Below are 18367 nucleotides of genomic sequence, written 5' to 3' on the forward strand. Positions count from 1 at the left end.
TCCTTGTCAGGCACCACGAGCCTTTAGCTTCTGTCCCTGCATCAGGCTGTGTTTCGTCTGATGCTGAAATGGAGCACCATCCTCGAGGCTGAAGTAAACGTTCCGGAGTTTGGCTCCGTCGTCCCATTGGTTAAACGCAGCTACGCGTTCAAAGTGAAGAAGCCAGTCCTCCACATCCTCAAAAAGTTCCCTACGGAACGTCTTGGGAATCCGCGGAGTCTGCAAGGTGTAGTGGGATGGCGCGGCAGCGGCTGTTTGCAAAGGAGGAGGAGCGGCTGTCGCTATGGCGCCTCTCTCTAATGGTCCAACCTCCGAAGGAAATCCCTGGATCCTCCGACTGAAGCGATCTACCGGGGTGTCAAGCGGTGGCGCGGCGACGGCTGCCTTGAGGGGTCTCTTGCATGGGCTCACGGGTACCCCGCACCTCCAACCTCCACCAGACTGTAACGTACTTGTTGACGAAGAGGACTTCAATGCCAAGTCCGAAGACAGACAAGGCCACGCAAGCTGGGGCAACACAGTGCGATAGATTCCTCACGGCGCGAGCCCTACTTCGTCGTCGTCAGCTGTGCGCCACCTGGCAATGCTAGGTGGCAATATCTTCTACGTGGTTATTTTTTTCTAGCGTTTAAAGAAAGCAAGTGAAATACAAAAAAAAATTAGAGGACTGCACTCTGGAGCTATTATATTGCAGCGCAGCTAAGCGTGCTGAGTGAACGAAGTGTGCTAGTTCAACGTGTCACCTGAGGGCAGAAGCAAAACGTTAGCTAAAGACGCTCTGAGCAAATCCTTGAAAGTGCATGAGCACATTTTCTCTTTTCATGGAAACCTTACGACTTCATCTGCGATAAGCGCTTGCCACTCCAACGACAGCATATTGAGAAGGAGCGCCATCTGAGTCATTACATATATATATATATATATATATAACATGAGAGAAGTGTAAGCCGTGCAGTCGTGTATATCATGGTAGCCTCGTTTTTTTTTATTTTGCCCGTTTAACTGAGCAGTGGTCGCTCACTTGATGACGGTCAGCGCGCTCGTTTAGTACGTTTAAAACATGGTTGGGAGCGCTGAAATGCTGCAGCGCATGGGCGCAGTGACGTCTCTTTTGTCATAATTTAGGGGCTTCCTTTAGATGCCAGAAAAACGACCACGTAGGTGGTCGTTTTTGGTCGGTAAATGGACAATAGAAATTTGTTCTCTGCAGACGCATCTGCAACATGCAGAGGCTGGTGAGTTGCGACACCACAGTTCATTGAGCATCCGCAGGGACTTACGGTGGTGACGGCGAGGAGTGCGCCACCAAGCACCCGAGCACGCACAAGGTGTTCCCTAGGCGGAGGCTATTTCCCACTTTGTCCCGAGCTTCCTGTAGACGGCAGCACCGGTCTGAGCCGATGGGTGGAAATGGGCACGCGCCTTTTCCTGTCCTTCTCTCCACCTTTCACATTCGTATCCTCTTTCTCATTGTCTTGTCTTCACCTCCCTTCTCGTTTTTTTCTGCCTTTCATACGTGCCTAGGGTTAACCCTTGTGTGGCGAGCTACCATGAGTTACGCCATATTTGGTTATAGTTCCGGCGTACAGCTGGAGTAGGCAGGGCTTGATTGCATGTTCCTATCCCGTCCCCTAATTTTGCTCCATGGTGGAGGGCTAGCACCGTGGCCGAACAGAACACATACTTTGTGACTCTTCCTCCAGTGGAGTCGCCAGAAATTCCGTTCGGGGGGGGGGGGGGCTCATGTCGCAGTGCGGCCTCCTCATAGAATTGGTTGAGGGATAAAAACGCAATAATATACAAGTAAAATACGCATTTTTTAAAATAAAAGAATGCATTCGTATGTCTTAAAAGCTGTGGCAGACATAACTGGTATCAATGCTTTCATGCTTTTGGGTATTTAATAAGTAAAGGAAATATCACATGAAGTCTAGAACTATATGAGTCCGACACCAACAAAGCAGTGCATGCCGCTGCTATAAAAAACGTAAAGGTCATGGAATTAGTCAGTATAGAGGACAAACATTTTAATGAATCTTTGTCGTTCAAGAACTTTACCCTTTTGTACATATGCAGCGGTCAGAATAAAATTTCAACTACGCTCTTTTTCCTTGCAGTGTACATGCGCAGCAGAAGCTACAACGAGGTCATATATTGCGAGTAATTGCCCCAAAATTTTAGTCCCAACAACGAGCACATGTGTAAACAAGGAGTTCTGCAAAATGTGGATTAGAAATTCGAAGACAAAATGGAGTATTAGATATGCGAAGATGCAACGTGATAAAGGACAAAAAAGTGTCAATGGAAACAAAGTCACTGTATGTATACACTGAGCCTTGCAACAAGATATTTAAATACCCGTATGCCTCCATTAAATCTACCTATCTAAGGAAAAGTCACTCTATATAATTCGTCAAACAAGGCAAATAAACATATTGCGCAATCCCAGACAGTAAACTTTACACACGGAAAGACAGACGGTCCACGCAAGAACAAAACTATGACAGCTGAAGTCGCGATATGTTCTTGGGCCATACTGCGGTCGCGAGAGCACCATATGGTTAGAATAACAAAGGAAGAATGCAGAAATCAATACGAAAGTACGTATACTTTAACTGCCTGCACGGCGAAAATTATTCTGCACCCATAATTACAGAAGGGTATTCCTTTGCCTCAAAGAAAAAGTAAAAGTAGTTAGCTAAAAAGGAAAGAGAAGGACAACCGAAAGCCACGAATGATGCCGCAAGTTGAAATAACCAATATCCGAGTGTGTATGCTGGGAAAAGCCGCGTGGGCAGTTCTTTCAATAAGCTGGACCAGCTGATCTCGGTCCGCTGTTGGCCCTGCTCCCTTTACGAAGCCTCTGCAAATAAAGCCCACGTCATATAAGAGTTAATAATTATTGACAATTACACTCTAATCACGGTAACCTTTAGGTAACCTTTGTAAAGGTGCACATTTTCACATTGAAGTATACCTATAATTTAAAGGTTACACAATGTAACCTTTCCACTTTCAACCTTTGCAAAAGTTACAAATGGTAAAGGTTACTTCTTTTTACGCATAGGTTACGCAGCTTTTTTAGCGCTGTAACCTTTACAAAGGTATACTTCATTGAGTTAGCCATAGGTTACGTGCTCCAAAATGTAACCTTTGTGCTCCACAATGGCTGGCCTAAAAATAGAAAAAATGACGTTGCAACTTGCTGAAGGTGATGAAATACAGAGCTCTGCTGGATTTCAATTTGAACGGAACAAAAAATGGCCAAAGAAGAGAATGGTTTAGAAAAGGAGAAAAATGACAAACACCAGCATATGATAGGCAAATTTTTCATTGACTCCAACATTTTCAATACTACAGGAAACACAAAACAACAGAACTTCCCAAATATTGTCTACATTATAGAAAAACTAAGGAATGTAACAGATGCGGGTATGTTCAAGGAACCAATTTTGCACAATTTTTGCAAAAAAATATATCACAATAAATGGGCATGCAAGGCACTGAAATATGGACCCATATTACAGTATTACTGTTGGCATGCCAAACAGAACCACGTTGAACAAGCAACTCAATTAAGCATGCTCAGATGAAGTCTCGCTTCGAGTAGAGCTTGGCTACAGCATATCCTCTTATTGCAATGTAAATAAAAAAATAGGCACTGTAATTGTAATACCGAAAAGAACAATATAAAAGCTCTATTATTCAAGACCAAGTGCCAAGTCAACTTGTCATTGTGTAAGGGATACAGCAGACACAAAATATAAACGGCAAAAATATCAGAGAAGGCAATATTTTGTTCACATATCTTAATTATCACACTACTAATCACGCAATCACACTTCTAATTATCACAAGATTAAAATGACTATACAATTAGAGATCAAGAAAGGTGGTCCAAGCAGTGCAGATAACATGAGTTCTTTTAAAACTTGCGGCCGCATACAAACGTAAACAACAATCAATCGATCTAAACATCTTGGCTAAACAGCAACCAGAGATATGCATGTACCTAACAGCTTTCAGAGGTACATAACATCAGAAAATTCAGCACAACTTGCCTAGATTATATAAACAAAAGCTCTTTGTGATTCCTCCAGGTACTTCATTAACAAAGATGCACAATGACGTGAGCAATAACTTGTAACATTAACAGTGCTATAAGCCTGACAACACTCGCATAAGTACATCAACTAGTGTACGGCAGTTAAAAAAAAACTTGCTCAATTTAGCTGTAGAAAATATTCTTGAACATATTAGAAAGTGAACAATTGAAACACATATCTTTCCAGAAAATAAGAACAAATTATTCTTTTTCAAGAGGATGAACAAGCTCTTAAGTCGGTTCGTCAGTAGTCCACGTGGCACTGAAGTGTCTGGCAGGGCAATCTTCTGCAGCAGGATGAGTAAGGCAGAAAATACTGGTGGATAGTTGAGGTCTTTTATGTAATATGTCCCCAGGCAGAAGATGAGAGCACGCTCTAGGTTGCCGTTGCTGATGGAGATCACTTCTTTACTACTTCCAGCGTAAACACTCAGCACAGGTATATATATACATGAGGTGCAGTCACTTGCAACTCTTCAGGCACTGGGATCTGTGGAATGTTAAATTAGAGCCAGTGAGCAACCATTCATACTTCAAGCATGGCTGATATTCTGATCAGAGTGAAACATGGTATACAAAGAACACCGCAGTGCCTACCCCATCGCAGCGCCGCTGCTGCGACTGCTGCGCTGTTGCTTCCGCACTTCTACTCGGGATGGCCATTGGTCAAACCACAGCCAATTTTTTTAATGGGCCCAGTTGTATTGCCAAAATCGTATGGCGCACCAATCAATTGATAATCAATGAAACGACGTGCAAAGTTCCAGAATTCAGATTCAAAACAAAAGTACCGCGTCTTAGAGAAAACAGCGCGGGAAAACGAGACGATGTGTTGTGTCTTTCTTTGCTCGTCTCGTTTACCCGCGCTGTTTTCACTATGAATCAATACTTTTAGAGATGACCAAAACGGGAGGGGGAGCGAGTACGGACACTCGACGCACACACAAATTTGTGAGAATAAACAACGGATATATTGCAGTTACAACTTCATTCTTGCAAGCGCAATTCAATAGGGCTCGCACTGTCTTACACACGTCCGCTTAGATCGCCAGTGCACCACACACCCTGCGCTACACTTCCCGCCGCCAACGCTGATGAGTCGACGCGCCGCACTCGCGAAAAACAACCATCACAAACACAAACGGCGTCCAGACGGCGCCGGGAAGAGAGGAAAGAGGATAGGCAGGCACTGGGACCGACCGGCGCACCGAGCCAGATTCACGTGATCGCCACGTGAGTCGAGGAGACGACTGCCGCCGCCTCGACGGGAGTCTAGCGCCGATATGGAATTTCGTCATAAGATTGCTTGCAATACCAAATCGCATCCTTAATTAAAAAAGTACCGCCGTGCGTTCTAAGCGTGCTCTCTTGTACGTATGCAAAAAAAAAAACGAGCGCGCACGCATGCAAACGATCAAGAATTAGCGCTGAATTGCCCCGTATTATCCCACCTAATGACCCCAAATGACATACGGCAACAATAGTCTAAAACCAATACTCTGGATAACCAAACATATTGGCACGAAACCCCGCGCAATAGGTGAATGAGGCACTCAAACTACTGAACCAGATTTCGCTTTGAAGTGCACTCAACAAGGCTTAGAAATGAAGCTGCTTTGGCAAACAAAGAATATACGCACTGTGACAAGCATGAAATAAATGACTTCGCAGGTCGTTACTGTCCATATGGTAAAAAAAAAGGACACTCACCCAAGTCCGTTATTCTTCCATGAACCCCTGGAACGTGATTGCAGTAGTCGCGGAGCTGTCTGCCCAGCACACAACGACGTAGCGCCTACAGTCACATTGAGGTTCGTTGCAGCTGCCGCGCAACGTACCCCACAGGTCTCTGCTGCTTAGCGACAATACCCCAAACAAATCATTTCATAAACGCCACCAAAAGACGGCGTGGTTCACGAACGGTTCCAACTCTCGGTTCGAAGAACAAAGCAGCCTCCGCAACGCTGCAACGTCCGAGCCTTCCCGCCGTCCAGACTTGCCGGCATGCCTGCCGGCGTGAAACGTTGCCAAGCGTTTTGAAACAGAAGCGCCGCTTTTCATTGGGTGAAGCGCCGGCCTTCTGCGCATGCGCGTCTCACGCATACTGGAGCGGCCGTCATGCCATGTTTTGAGTAGTTCTTTGCCAATTACTCGTTTCTTACAGGTGCCGCCGTTCGTACCGTGGGCGCATCATTACGTTTTGATTTGTGATATATATTTGGCACCTGAAATGATACATCGGAGGCGTATGTAGAGAGCCACATGAAGAGAAGTCGAATCGCGCACTCGGCGGCCTGCAAATGCGGTTACGTAAGTCCGGTGTCGCCTTCCCAGGTGCTGCCCTTCCATATGTCTGCTTTTTCACTATTAATTGCGACCGTTGTTATCGCGTATCGGTTCGAGAAAGATGAGAAATAGGCTCTAAGAGAGTGATCAAGAAATTACATGTAATTTGAAATATTTGTTTATTAACGTTATTCGCGCAATAAAATCGGTACAGATCATGCTTAGAGAAGTAGTACGTTGGGTTTCTTTGCAAAGCTCATCGATAGGAATCGAACATTCAAGATGTGTTCTCATATATGTTCAGCCGCAAAATACTGCATTTGCATTGCATTCGCAGCCTCCTTTGGTAAATGTGAAGAGAGATATCTGATAACACGCGATTCAATGTGGCTGTAACCCAAAACAGCAGTATCGGGCTCATGCGATAGCTTACGTTGATGTCTCCGGCATATTTAAGCATCTCCCTTGCGGTCGAAACCGCAGCCCCATTGCATCCGAAAAGCACATTCCCGCACGTAAAGCAGCATACGTCCTCTATATGTGCATATCTCCTGGCTTGACGACGCATATAGGTTACCGTGCTGACCAAAAGTTACTGCGCAAAGGTTACTTGGCAATTTTTTCATCGTAACCTTTGAAACGGTTGACTTCTGGCCGTTGTAACCTTTGGGCTCCACAAAAATATAGAAAACGTAATGAAAACATAAAAAACATCAATTGTAACATTTGTGACAAAAGTTACTCACGTCCAAAAGTTACTTTATAGGTTACTGTGTTTAGAGTGTAGAAGTGTTCGTTACCTATGTTATAAGCACCGATTTTTTTTTTCGCGTGTAACAGTCATTGCTACGGTGTTTTTTTTTAATTCACTGTCACTTGCTACCTCGAGTGCCATTTTTCTATTGCAGGTAAGTAATAGCACAAAAGTAGCTTGTTCTCTGGACCAGAAATATATTGGTAAAGTGCACAATAATCTGCGTATAATCGTATTGTAACCTGTATAATTGAACAATGTCATTGATTAATACTGAAAAGAAAAGGGCACCCTGGACAGAGCACTATTGAATACCAAATTCTGCCGGGACTGGATCAAAGAGGACGCCATCGACAACTGCACATAGACGTCTGTATAAAAGATAGGCATACATCTAAGGAAGTTTGGTTTGGTTTAAGGTTTACGAGTGTGTAACGTCCCAAAGCGACTCAAGCTATTAGGATGCCCTAGTTAAGGGCTCGGGAAATTTGGACCACCTGGGGTGCTTTAACGTGCACTTACATCGCACAGTACACGGGCCTCTAGAATTGCGCCTACATCGAAATTCGACCGCCGCGGCCGCGATCGAACCCGTGTCTTTCGGGTCAGCAGCCGAGCGCCATAGCCACTGAGCCACCACGGCTGCCTCAGGAAAGTTTGTCAGTAATGTTTTTAACGCTCGTTAAAAATTCTGCAATAATTTGTCATGGGCACATGTTCGAACGCCTTCTCAATTGATGATATTATTTCAGCTTGGTTGTTCCCATCCAGTGCTACCGCAATTTCGTGAACAGTTGCAATCAGTTGTGTTATGATGTGTCAGACCCGGACGGAACCCGAACCCGTGCTCGAGATAATCATGTTCATCTCCAGAACAATATTTGTGTGGTTAGAGAACATATGTTCTAGCAAGTTCAAAAACTGCACTAACATAAAATCGGCGGTGAAAGGGGTTGTTTTTGGAATGGGGGTGCTTTTTACAAATTTCCAACCGCTCGGAAGCTGTCAGCGTGGCAGTGATTTCTTAAATATTGATCTTAACTACTTCGTTTGCCATTCACTCTGCCATACTAAAAGGTGTTGTGTATTTTGTTCATGCCTGACGACTTTTTGACCTCTAAGTTGAGAAGAAGTTGCACAGAAGCACCTCCCTCAATTGAACAGATGTCCCTGTTTGCAGACAATTCGTGGAAGAAAAATGTGGTGTACAGTCTTGATCATCGATGAATATCGAACTAAAGGATAGAATACATTCTAGTGCTATTTCTAGCTTATCGTGCAGAGCCTCGCTGCCTCTACAAAGGCCAAAGGCTCATTTCTTACGAGCCGCAGGATATCGCGGAAACATTTTCGAGATGAGAGAATAAACTTCTTCATATGCGCACTTAATATTGCTTGCCTTGACTGATTGCGTTCCCGTAATTTCTGGCACATTCCAGAAATCATTTCGGCAGCGGTCGACAAAGAACGCTTTGTCTGCTTCCGTCTTGCATTCATGAGTTTACGCGCCAAGCGTGCAATATGTTCGACATGCGAAGATTGCTGCTACATAAAATTTTCTGTTTTCCACAATGGTGGACTATATGTTCCTGAAGACGTCACACATGCGCTCAGCGGAGGTGCCGTGTACATCATAAAAACATAAAAAAGAGAACGAAGTGTCAAGTGCGCCTTAAATGTCGACGTCACTTCAGTGTGAAAAAAAAAAGGGAATAATTCTCTCTTTCTTCTGGACCATCCAGGTGAGGTGCAGTTACATAGTTTAACTTTGAACTTGTGGTGTGATATTTCCTTTAAAAAGGCCGTCATCGTCTTCAAAACGTTGAAGTAACGAGCGTTAACTCCGGAGACAGAACCACCGAGATCGCAGTGGACGCGGCATTCCGACCCTTCTTCCTTCGGTGTTCCTCGCGCTGTTTCGCAAACATGAGTCGTAATATGGAGTAGTACTACGTAGACATGTAGTTCTCTGTTTTTGTCTTGTGTTAAATTACACATAGCGTAAGCCGTGCGGTGATTCAACAACAGGCTAACAAGCTATGCAAGCACAACAAAAACGTAGAAACAATTGAAGTAAACGTTGCCAAACCTTGAACAGTGCAAGCGGGGTATTTGCGGTACGAATTTTAATGAATGTGCTGTCCTAAGCAGGAATAAAAAGCAAATACCACGTGACGCTGTGAAAGCTCCAAACATAAAAAAATGGGTGGTGGTTTAGCAATGCTAAGCATGAAATGCTGTGCGAGAACAGTTTTTTGCAGGCGGACACCACCGTCACGTACCTGAAAGCGCGATTAAGGTGTCCACTGACCCAAGGTGCCAGTTATCTGCTTGTACGGGTTTTGCATCGTCAGTGCCAATTTACCCGATATACGCATGCGGCCCATGTTCTAGTGCCGCGTTTCTGCATCAATGTTGTCAACATCAACGCGTATTGGTCTAGCGCCGAGTTTCACCGCAACATCGAAGGCCACGTTAACAAACCGTAATCCAGTCCCGTCTACAAAAGCAACGACCCGGATCCCGATGTCTTCACTTCTTGGGCAGCAGCGGTAGCGGAAGCATGGTCCAACGTTCGTGTGCCTAAACGCATCCCGGAATTCATTGCAGGTTTGTGAAAAACTTCGCCTCATTTCATTTGGTATTAGTCCAAATAAGCTACTGCTAATGCTGCTGCCCTTGCCGTCTTTTCTTGTTCGGGTTTTAGGCCGTCGCTTGCTAAAAGTGTGCTATGCCCGATAAGTGCTCGTCCTGCTATGAAGTCTTTGATGCAGAAGATTTGATAATGACATGTTCGGAATGTTCCATCTTGGCAAGTGCAGTGGCATATCAGAACGGCCCTTTCGACAAATGAAGGAATCAACTAGAAAAAAACAAAAATGCTCATCTTGCAAGCCTTCTGCAAGCGAACAAAAAACACAAAATCCGTCTGAAAATATACAGGCAGAGCTTGCGGAAATCAAAAGAAAGCTGTCCCTGATTCCGGCACTCGAAGCTAAATTGGATAAATTGATGAACTTGCAGGAAACTGTAGCAAGTATCGAGAAATCCGTCCAGCATTTGTTGGATACTTATGACAACATAAGAACCACACAAAACAGGCACGACCAGGAAATTAGCGACTTGCGTCGACGGGTAGAGGCTATGGAAAGTTCCCCAGAACTGAAAGCTGTGCCCGGACTAAAACAACAGATAAATGATCTAGAGCAATACAGTCGAAGGCAAATCATTGAAATCCACGGTCCTGAGCCACAAGAAGATGAGGGCCTCTTGGAAGAAATAAATAAAATAGCTCAGCACCTTGAAATCGCAGGACTGTCTAAAGATGACATTGAAGGATTGCACACACTGCCCTCTAAACCCGGCAGGCCAGATGTGGTAATTGTCAGATTTGCGTCGCGAGCTCTCAGATCAAAATGGTTTGAAAGAACGAAGCAATTGCAGACTAAGAAACCCGGAGTCATATTCTTTGACAACCTGACGGCAACCAACAAGCATCTGCGCTGGCTCGCAAAACGTAAAGCGAAAGAAAATGGGTATCAGTACGTTTGGATTTCAGAAGGGCGAGTCTTCGTGCGCAAATGCGCTGGTGCAACTTCTGTCAGGATCTCAAACGAAGATGACCTCGAACAAATTGTCTAGCGTTCAGTTCATGCCCAGTGCGCCACAAAATCAAATCATGGCCACTTACACGACTGAATCCTTTAACAGACTGTATAACCGTGAAAACCGGTAGCGTAGCAAGCACGTTTCTGTCTTTGGTATGAACGCGAGAAGCCTCCGGAATAAACATGTGGAAATCGAAACATATCTTTCTGTTATTGCGTGTGCTTTTGACTTCTTGGTTTTTTCAGAAACTTGGTATTCTGATAGCTCAGAGGTACTCAGGTTTTGTGATTATAGACAGGTTTCTGTTTATCGCTCGGAAAGAAGCGGTGGGGGCGTTTCCATTTATGTTCGAGGGCATCATCTGTTTGAATGTTTGCAAGTTTTCCCATGCGTGAACCATGATTCTGAAACAGTTCCAATTCAGTGTCGTAATGTACTCGTTCTTGCAGTTTACCGCCCTCCCCATGGCATCCTTGATAAATTTCTTAGTTTTGTTGAAAGACTGCTGGTTCTTGCATATGCCAAAAAATGGCATGTAGTTGTCGGCGATTTCAATGTTGACCTGTTTTCAGCTGAAGAACCGAAATGCCAACTTCTAGAAGTTATGCTTGCAAGTAATTGTGAAAACCTAATTACCAAGGCGACTAGACTAACTGCGCATCCAAACACGTTTGTTGACGTGTGACGTGTGTTTTACAAACATTCCAAAGGATATAACTTTGTCCGGTGTCTTTTGTTGTGATATTAGCGACCATCTGTCCATATTTTCAGCCCTTCCAATAGATGGCAATTTTCAAAGCATAAAATACACTAGAAGACATATTAATCACCGTAGTGTCAGTTTTTTCACGTCTTTAGTTGCTAGCTCACAATGGGTAAATGTGTACTATGAAAGTGATCCCTCTCACTCATTTCCACACTACAACACTGCTATAATGCTGCGTTCCCTTTATCAATTGTGCTTCAGTACAAAAAAGCCCGGAAACCATGGATAACTAAGGATCTTGATAAGCGCATCAAGCAAAAGAAAAAAATGTTTAATCTGTTTCTAAAAACACGTGACGTTGAGACACTGCATGAATTTAAATGCTTCAGGAACAGGTTCAATTCAGATTTAAAAAAAGCCAAATTCGCGTTTTTTCAACGTAAACTGACAACTTTGCGCGAAATAGCAGCTGATCGTGGAAAGTTTTTCGTGAGTTGACCAACGCCCCGACAGCAGACTTACCATCTCAATTACAAATAAATGGAAAAATATATTCTCGCGAATCGTTAGCCAGTCTGTTTAATGATTATTTCATAAATGTCGGAGCTCCAATGGCCGTACCCGATAACTTTTTATATTATGTTAACGATGTCAGAAATGACAGTGTAATTCTTGCTCCTACTTCTGAAGATGCAGTTATTTCTCTGTTAAGTTCCCTTGACAACAAATCCGCAGCTGGCGAAGATGACATTAAAGCCCTACCGATTAAAGCAGTGGCTAGTGTTGTCGCAAAGCCCCTAACCCATATTTACAATCAAATGTTATCCGTTGGTGTTCTTCCGCAAAATTAAAAATTCCTCGTGTTACTTTAATACACAAAGGTGGTAAATACAATGAGTTAAACAATTACAGACCAATCTCAGTCTCACCACGGTTCTCCAAAGTTGCAGAGCGTATCCTATATAAACGATTTAGTACCTGTTTATTGTCAAAGAAAGTTATTGTCGAACAGCAGTATGGATATCAAAAAGGAAAATCAACCGAAACGGCGCTGCTGCGCATTAAAGACAAAATCATTCTGAATATTGAAGCTAAGTTATTTACAGTTGGAATTTACTTAGATTTTCGGGAGGCATTCGATTCGATACAGCACCATATCTTGTTTAACAAGCTTGAAGCATATGGCTTTAGAGGCATCACACAAAGTCTTATACGCAGTTATCTTCATGAGAGGTCCCAGTTCACATCCATACACGGCATTGCATCGGGGAAAGGTAACATTAAATACGGCGTTCCTCAGTTCTCTATACTCGGGCCGCTGTTATTTGTCCTGTATATAAATGACATCGTTAACATTTCGTCACCGGGGGAAGTGTTGTTGTATGCTCATGACACAAGTGTATTTCTTTTTCCGGAGAGAGCCTTGAGGAACTTGTGGCCACTTCAAACGCATGGCTACATGAGCTCAGTTTATGGGTATCAACAAGCAAGCTTCAAATAAATACAAAGATATGATATTTTCTTCAAAGAATAAACCCAATGTCTTCAATCTAAACCTGAACTTTAATGATGCATTGATGAGCGCGTAGATTGTCATTCCTTTCTAGGTGTTACTTTTCAGCCGAACTTAACATGGTCCTATCATGTAGAAAATATAAGAATCAAAGTAGACAGATCTATTGGAATGTTATGCCGCCTTCGAAATCTCGTCCCTGCCAGGCTCAAAAAGCAGCTTTATTTTTCACTTGTACACTGACACTTTAATTACTGTGCTTTAATATGGGGAACCGGAATTGTGACCGATAACGATAGACTGCACTGCAGCGAAGGGCGATTAGGACATAATATAAAGAAAATGTACACCCTGTAACCTTAATGAGAACACAAAATATCCGACCTTTTCACGAAATATGCAAACAGAAATTATCTGTCTGCATATTCTCTAAAGTATCAAGTAATTAAAGTCGATTTTTTAGTCATTATCTAAATAGAGATACTGGCCACAATTTGCGTAGGACTTTCATTGTCATAGAAAAACCGAGGGCAAATTGTGTTAAACAGACAATTGATCATCAAGTTATGAAACTATGTAATAATTACCCAGACATTCTCGAGATTGCAAACTCATGTAGAAGTCTGAGAACTTTCAAACGCAGCATACAACTTCTTTTCACACCAAATAGCTGGCCAAACACGTACGAATAATGATTTCTCATTGCAAACTTATTGTGTTCTGGTTTCTATATTTGTGACATGTTTGGTTTGGTTTATGGGGTTTAACGTCCCAAAGCGACTAAGTCTATGAGAGACGCCGTAGTGGAGGGCTCCGGAAATTTCGACCACCTGGGGTTTTTTAATGTGCACTGACATCGCACAGTACACGGGCCTCTAGAATTTCGCCTCCAAAGAAATTCAACCGCCGCGGCCGGGATCGAACCGGCGTCTTTCGGGTCAGCAGCCGAGCGCCATAAACGCTGAGCCACCGCGGCGGCTATTTGTGATATGTGTGATATGTGTTTTTCTCTTTGAACATGATCCGTGTGCATTTTTGTACGGTGATGATTGCTATATCTAATTGTATGTGTGCTGTCTCCATGCATTTTGTAACCGGAATTGTATTTTTTAACCGCTGCTGTTGCGCCCAGTGGGGCCAGGGCCTCGTCAGGAGACTAATTAACTCCTTTTGTCCTGCCCCACGGGCAGTACCATGTATTGCCCATCCAATAAACAAATAAAATAAAAACGTTGTCCACGCCAACACAAGTCGGGCGCATCTCTCTGTCACAACCATCACATAGCTCAAGGCACGAATATTAGCTGGATATTAGTATTAGTTCAAGAACAAGATGATGCGCAATGCATAGCGCTGTGACGCTTTCGCACAGAGGACAGCGAAGTTGATCTGTTCACGCTGCCGCGGGTTGGAATCACAGCCGCGAATATTTTTTATTTTTCTATATTATTTTTTTTTTCACTTGGCACACACCCACAAACCCCGCAAGACCTTGATATATGACCAAGTGTGATAAGCCGCGCCGGGAACATTTCCCGGCCAAGAGTGAAGAACAACACGCCAGTCGAGGGCATGCACGCACTGACTAGCCCACTCATGCGTGCCTTTTTATTTACCGACGCGGTGGCGCCCTCCAGTGATCAATAATGTCACATCCCTCCCACCCTAAGTTAAAAAACAACCAAACAATTATAAGGTGCTTACGTGTAACAATGGCAGCACTTGAGGTATGGGCAGTAGCGCTGTACAGGACGATGAACCCTGGTGCCCCGCCGGGGAGGCGTGGTGACAGGTGTTTGACGAGGGGACGCTGTACCTTCTGAAGCCCTTGGTTGCCTTGGTTCCTCAGTTGAGACCCCTGGAGAGGAGACTTCAGAACTCTGATCTGACAAGTCAGGTGCCACAACCTGCCCTGCCGGATTGGACACGTCAGGACTGGGCACAACGTCAGGGTCCATGACTGTGCTGGACGGTTGGTTATGCTCAACCTGGGGCAGCGGGTTTGCCTGCCGGAGATGATCACGATGCCGCGTCCAACGTCGTCCGTCTGCCAGTTGAAGATCCGATGAAAACGCTCCCTGAGCTGTGACTACAGCCGTACTTCACAGCGTTCGATCTCTATCGCCGTCAATAACGAGACACGGCTTTTCTTGATGCCGGGAACAAGAGTAAAACGCTGCGAGGGAAAGCAAATTTCTTCCGGTTAGGCAGTTGACACTCTGTTCTCATGCTCGCACTGCACAAAAAACCTGCACGCGCATTCAATAAAGAAAAAATTTAGAGTATGTGTTGCCCGTTCAGTCCTTGCATTTCAGAGGCTCCAAGTTCCGTGGTTGATGAGGATGCTACATTTTTTATTCCACCCGATTTGTTGTTTCACTTGTTCTTTTTCACAGATTCGTCTCCTTCAAGTTTTATTTTCGTCTACATGATTCGCCCCTTACTATTATCCATCTGTTGCAGTGGACGCATACTTCTAGGATTATTAATGCATGTTTCTATATTTTCAGGACAGCTGTTACCTGTCCCATGTGCGAAACCTGATGAGCTGCGCACGAAACACTGGCACGCAATTACCGCACACAGCGACCGTGTGCCATCTGGGGACTTCAGCCTTGCCGCTTGGCATCTGAAACGTGACGTTCCGTCGAGCCTGACCTTGTCATATTTAATGTCAAAAAGTTAAACGCAATGCCAACTGACGGGTTATATGAAAGAAAAACATTACCTTCGGGCGCTTCAGGGGGCGGCGAAAGTCTTCCTTCGCACTCTACGCCAGTGTTAGCACAGGTAAGCAATTTCGAAAGTCACTTTTACCGCTACAAGAGCGTTCGACGTCTAGCAGTTTCAAGACCGCAACCCGACCTTGATTACTTTAGCTGTGCACGTGCGTGCTATCTATGCTGTAAGTAGCCAGGCAAGGAAGCTTGCTTCTCAGCCGTGTAGTAGAGCCCTTAAAGGTGCACTGAAGAGGAATCTGAACTCGTCTTGTTGCAGCGGGAACTCGATCTACACGTTCCGAGCATTCTTAGAAACTTCGACTTATTGCCCTGTGTGGCCGATTTCCCTAATTAAATCGGATTAATGTCGGCTCCCGCCTTTCTTTTTTAATTCTCCCCGTACGGTGGGCGGAGTCGACCAACGCGTGGAGTGCCTTTCAGCCAGCTCCGTGGAGGATTTGCTTTCGCTTTATTTTGTTTTTTAGGTTTCCGTGAATAAATAGTTTCATTCGCAGATAATATAGCCGCGAAATAAGCCCGCAGAAATAAAAATACGAGCGGACTATTTGCTACTACGGACTACTACGTAGTACTCCGCCGATGGCAGAGCGGCAAGCCGCCACGGGACTGGGTGAAAGGCATGCACTCCAGCGTTGGTCGACTCCGCCCACCGTACGGAGAGAATTTAAAAAAAAAGGGCGGGAGCCGGACGTTAATTCGATTTAATTAGGGAAATCGGCCACACAGGACAATAAATCGAGGTTTCTAAGAATGTTCGGAACGTGTAGATTGAGTTCCCGCGGCAAAAAGATGAGTTCAGATTCCTCTTCACTGCACCTTTAAAGCCAACGTAAGCAGAAAGAATCTTGAAAGAGGAAGAGAAAGATTCTGCTCACCTTGCCCAGATTTGTACCTAAGGCGATTCCATAAATGCAGCATTAAACAGCCAAGAAAAACCCCGCTGCGCGATTACTTTGAACCAAAACGGTACAGCTTTGCACCTTTCTTTTGTTGCTTCAACAGCTGGGATCTGGAAGGAAATCCTAGTCGAGGTGGCCGCACTTTTAATGAGGCGAAATACAAAAGCTCCCATGTGACATAGAATGTCAGAGCACGGTAAGGAACCCCAGGTGGCCTAAATTATTCCGAAGCCCTCCACTGTGCTGTCCCTCATTCCTTCAAACCGGCCACAGTGCTGATCCTTGGCTGACCTTCCGGCTACCTGAGTTATCTTATTTTGTACTCTATCTCGCACGGATAAAAGTTGGCGACGACGATTTCTAAAGCACAACGCCAGAGGCTGGCATTTCAATACGCGGCGATAAGGGTGGAGACGATAGCCGGAAAATAGAGAAACCAGGAGGCAGGGTGACAGGCAGAAACAGACTTGGCACGGTGACCACCTGTATTTTGTTTCTCGCCACTAAAATTTATTTTGTGTTCCAAATAATTCATTGCACAAAACTTTACATGAAGCGTTTTCGACGAGGTTTTGCTCCTTGGAAGTCAATTTGTTTCATTTTACAGAACATCATAGTGTCTTCTCTTGTTTATATCCGACCGTGTTTTGGGGACTTAATGCTTTAGGTATATTTGGCAGTTCGTTTCTCTCCATAGTTCCTGTCTTCAGTGCTGACAAAAACGTTCGCACAAGGATTTACTTGTTTGCTCTTCCCTCCACCTGTACTGCTATGTTTACCGGCCATTATGTAGTCAAAAGAGCATTTGAATAAGCAAAAGAGATTTTTGAATAAGCAACACATCGAGTCTTTGTCCATTAAAATATGGCTAAAGAAAAAGGGCAGTTTTGTGTCTACGGTATATTGCCGCGTTAATGTTGCTCCAGCACCGACTGAGCATTGATTCAAAAATTGCGAAAATGCAATACTCTTCAGGGTTTATCATGCAGCGTACATTGAAGAAAACACTTATCTGGCACCCCATTCTGTACGAAATCTCACTGCACTGCCATTTGTTTTGTAACCCTTACATCATGTTTTTTTCTAACTGGACTAAACAGCCTCTGGAAAATACTCATGATGTACCTACATTGTCAATCTGTTGTTTCTGCGAAAGACCACTTCGGTAGCAAAATTGTGCACTGAAGGAATATGTATGCCCAGATGGTGTTCGAATCGAAGTGGCACTCCATCTTTTTGCAGTGCTCTTTGTTGTCTATTTCCTATTGATTAGTTGCATAGGTTTGTCGTATTATGCATCGTGTTGATTTGCCACCGCTTTCCTGATTAATTGTACACAGTTCCTATACAGAGAACGTTGCATCACTGTAGTAGATACCAGGTGGAGTAATTACAATGGTCGAGTGGTCTAAACCAGAAGAAAGCGAATCTATTTTGTTCGCGTCACCACGAGCTCGAATCCTCTTCGGGGAGGAACTGTAAGTTAAGAAATTATTTTTGTATGCTTTCTCGGAGGCCACACATGGGTCAAAACACGCCGGTTTTCCTTTGTTCGCACGGCCGTTCTACCGGAATAAAGACAGTTGCGCCCCATTACAAGCGCAAACATTGGACGTTAGGTGAGATGAAGTGTAGGTAGTACTTAAGCTCTTCCGGTTGCACTTTTTCGGTTTGGCTGCGTCTAACCTTCTGTAATTAACTCCTACCACAACCGAGAATGAAATGACGTCTGGCTTACTGGAAGAGCCGTACTT

At 44.2% G+C, this 18367-nt stretch overlaps 1 protein-coding gene across 1 annotated transcript in view; it reads left to right on the top strand.

Moving 5' to 3' along the window:
* Positions 1 to 15716: 15716 nt before the first annotated feature.
* The window catches only part of LOC149370149 (putative 4-coumarate--CoA ligase 3), a 54640-nt gene continuing 51989 nt past the window's right edge, over positions 15717 to 18367 (top strand). The window contains exon 1 of the mRNA XM_089560313.1: positions 15717 to 15763. The gene's annotated coding sequence lies outside the window, so the exon portion shown is untranslated. The remainder of the gene's footprint in view (positions 15764 to 18367) is intronic.

This window comes from Amblyomma mixtum, chromosome 1 (assembly GCF_055824585.1).
Source record: "Amblyomma mixtum isolate Tamu chromosome 1, ASM5582458v1, whole genome shotgun sequence".
Taxonomy (NCBI): Eukaryota; Metazoa; Arthropoda; class Arachnida; order Ixodida; family Ixodidae; genus Amblyomma; species Amblyomma mixtum.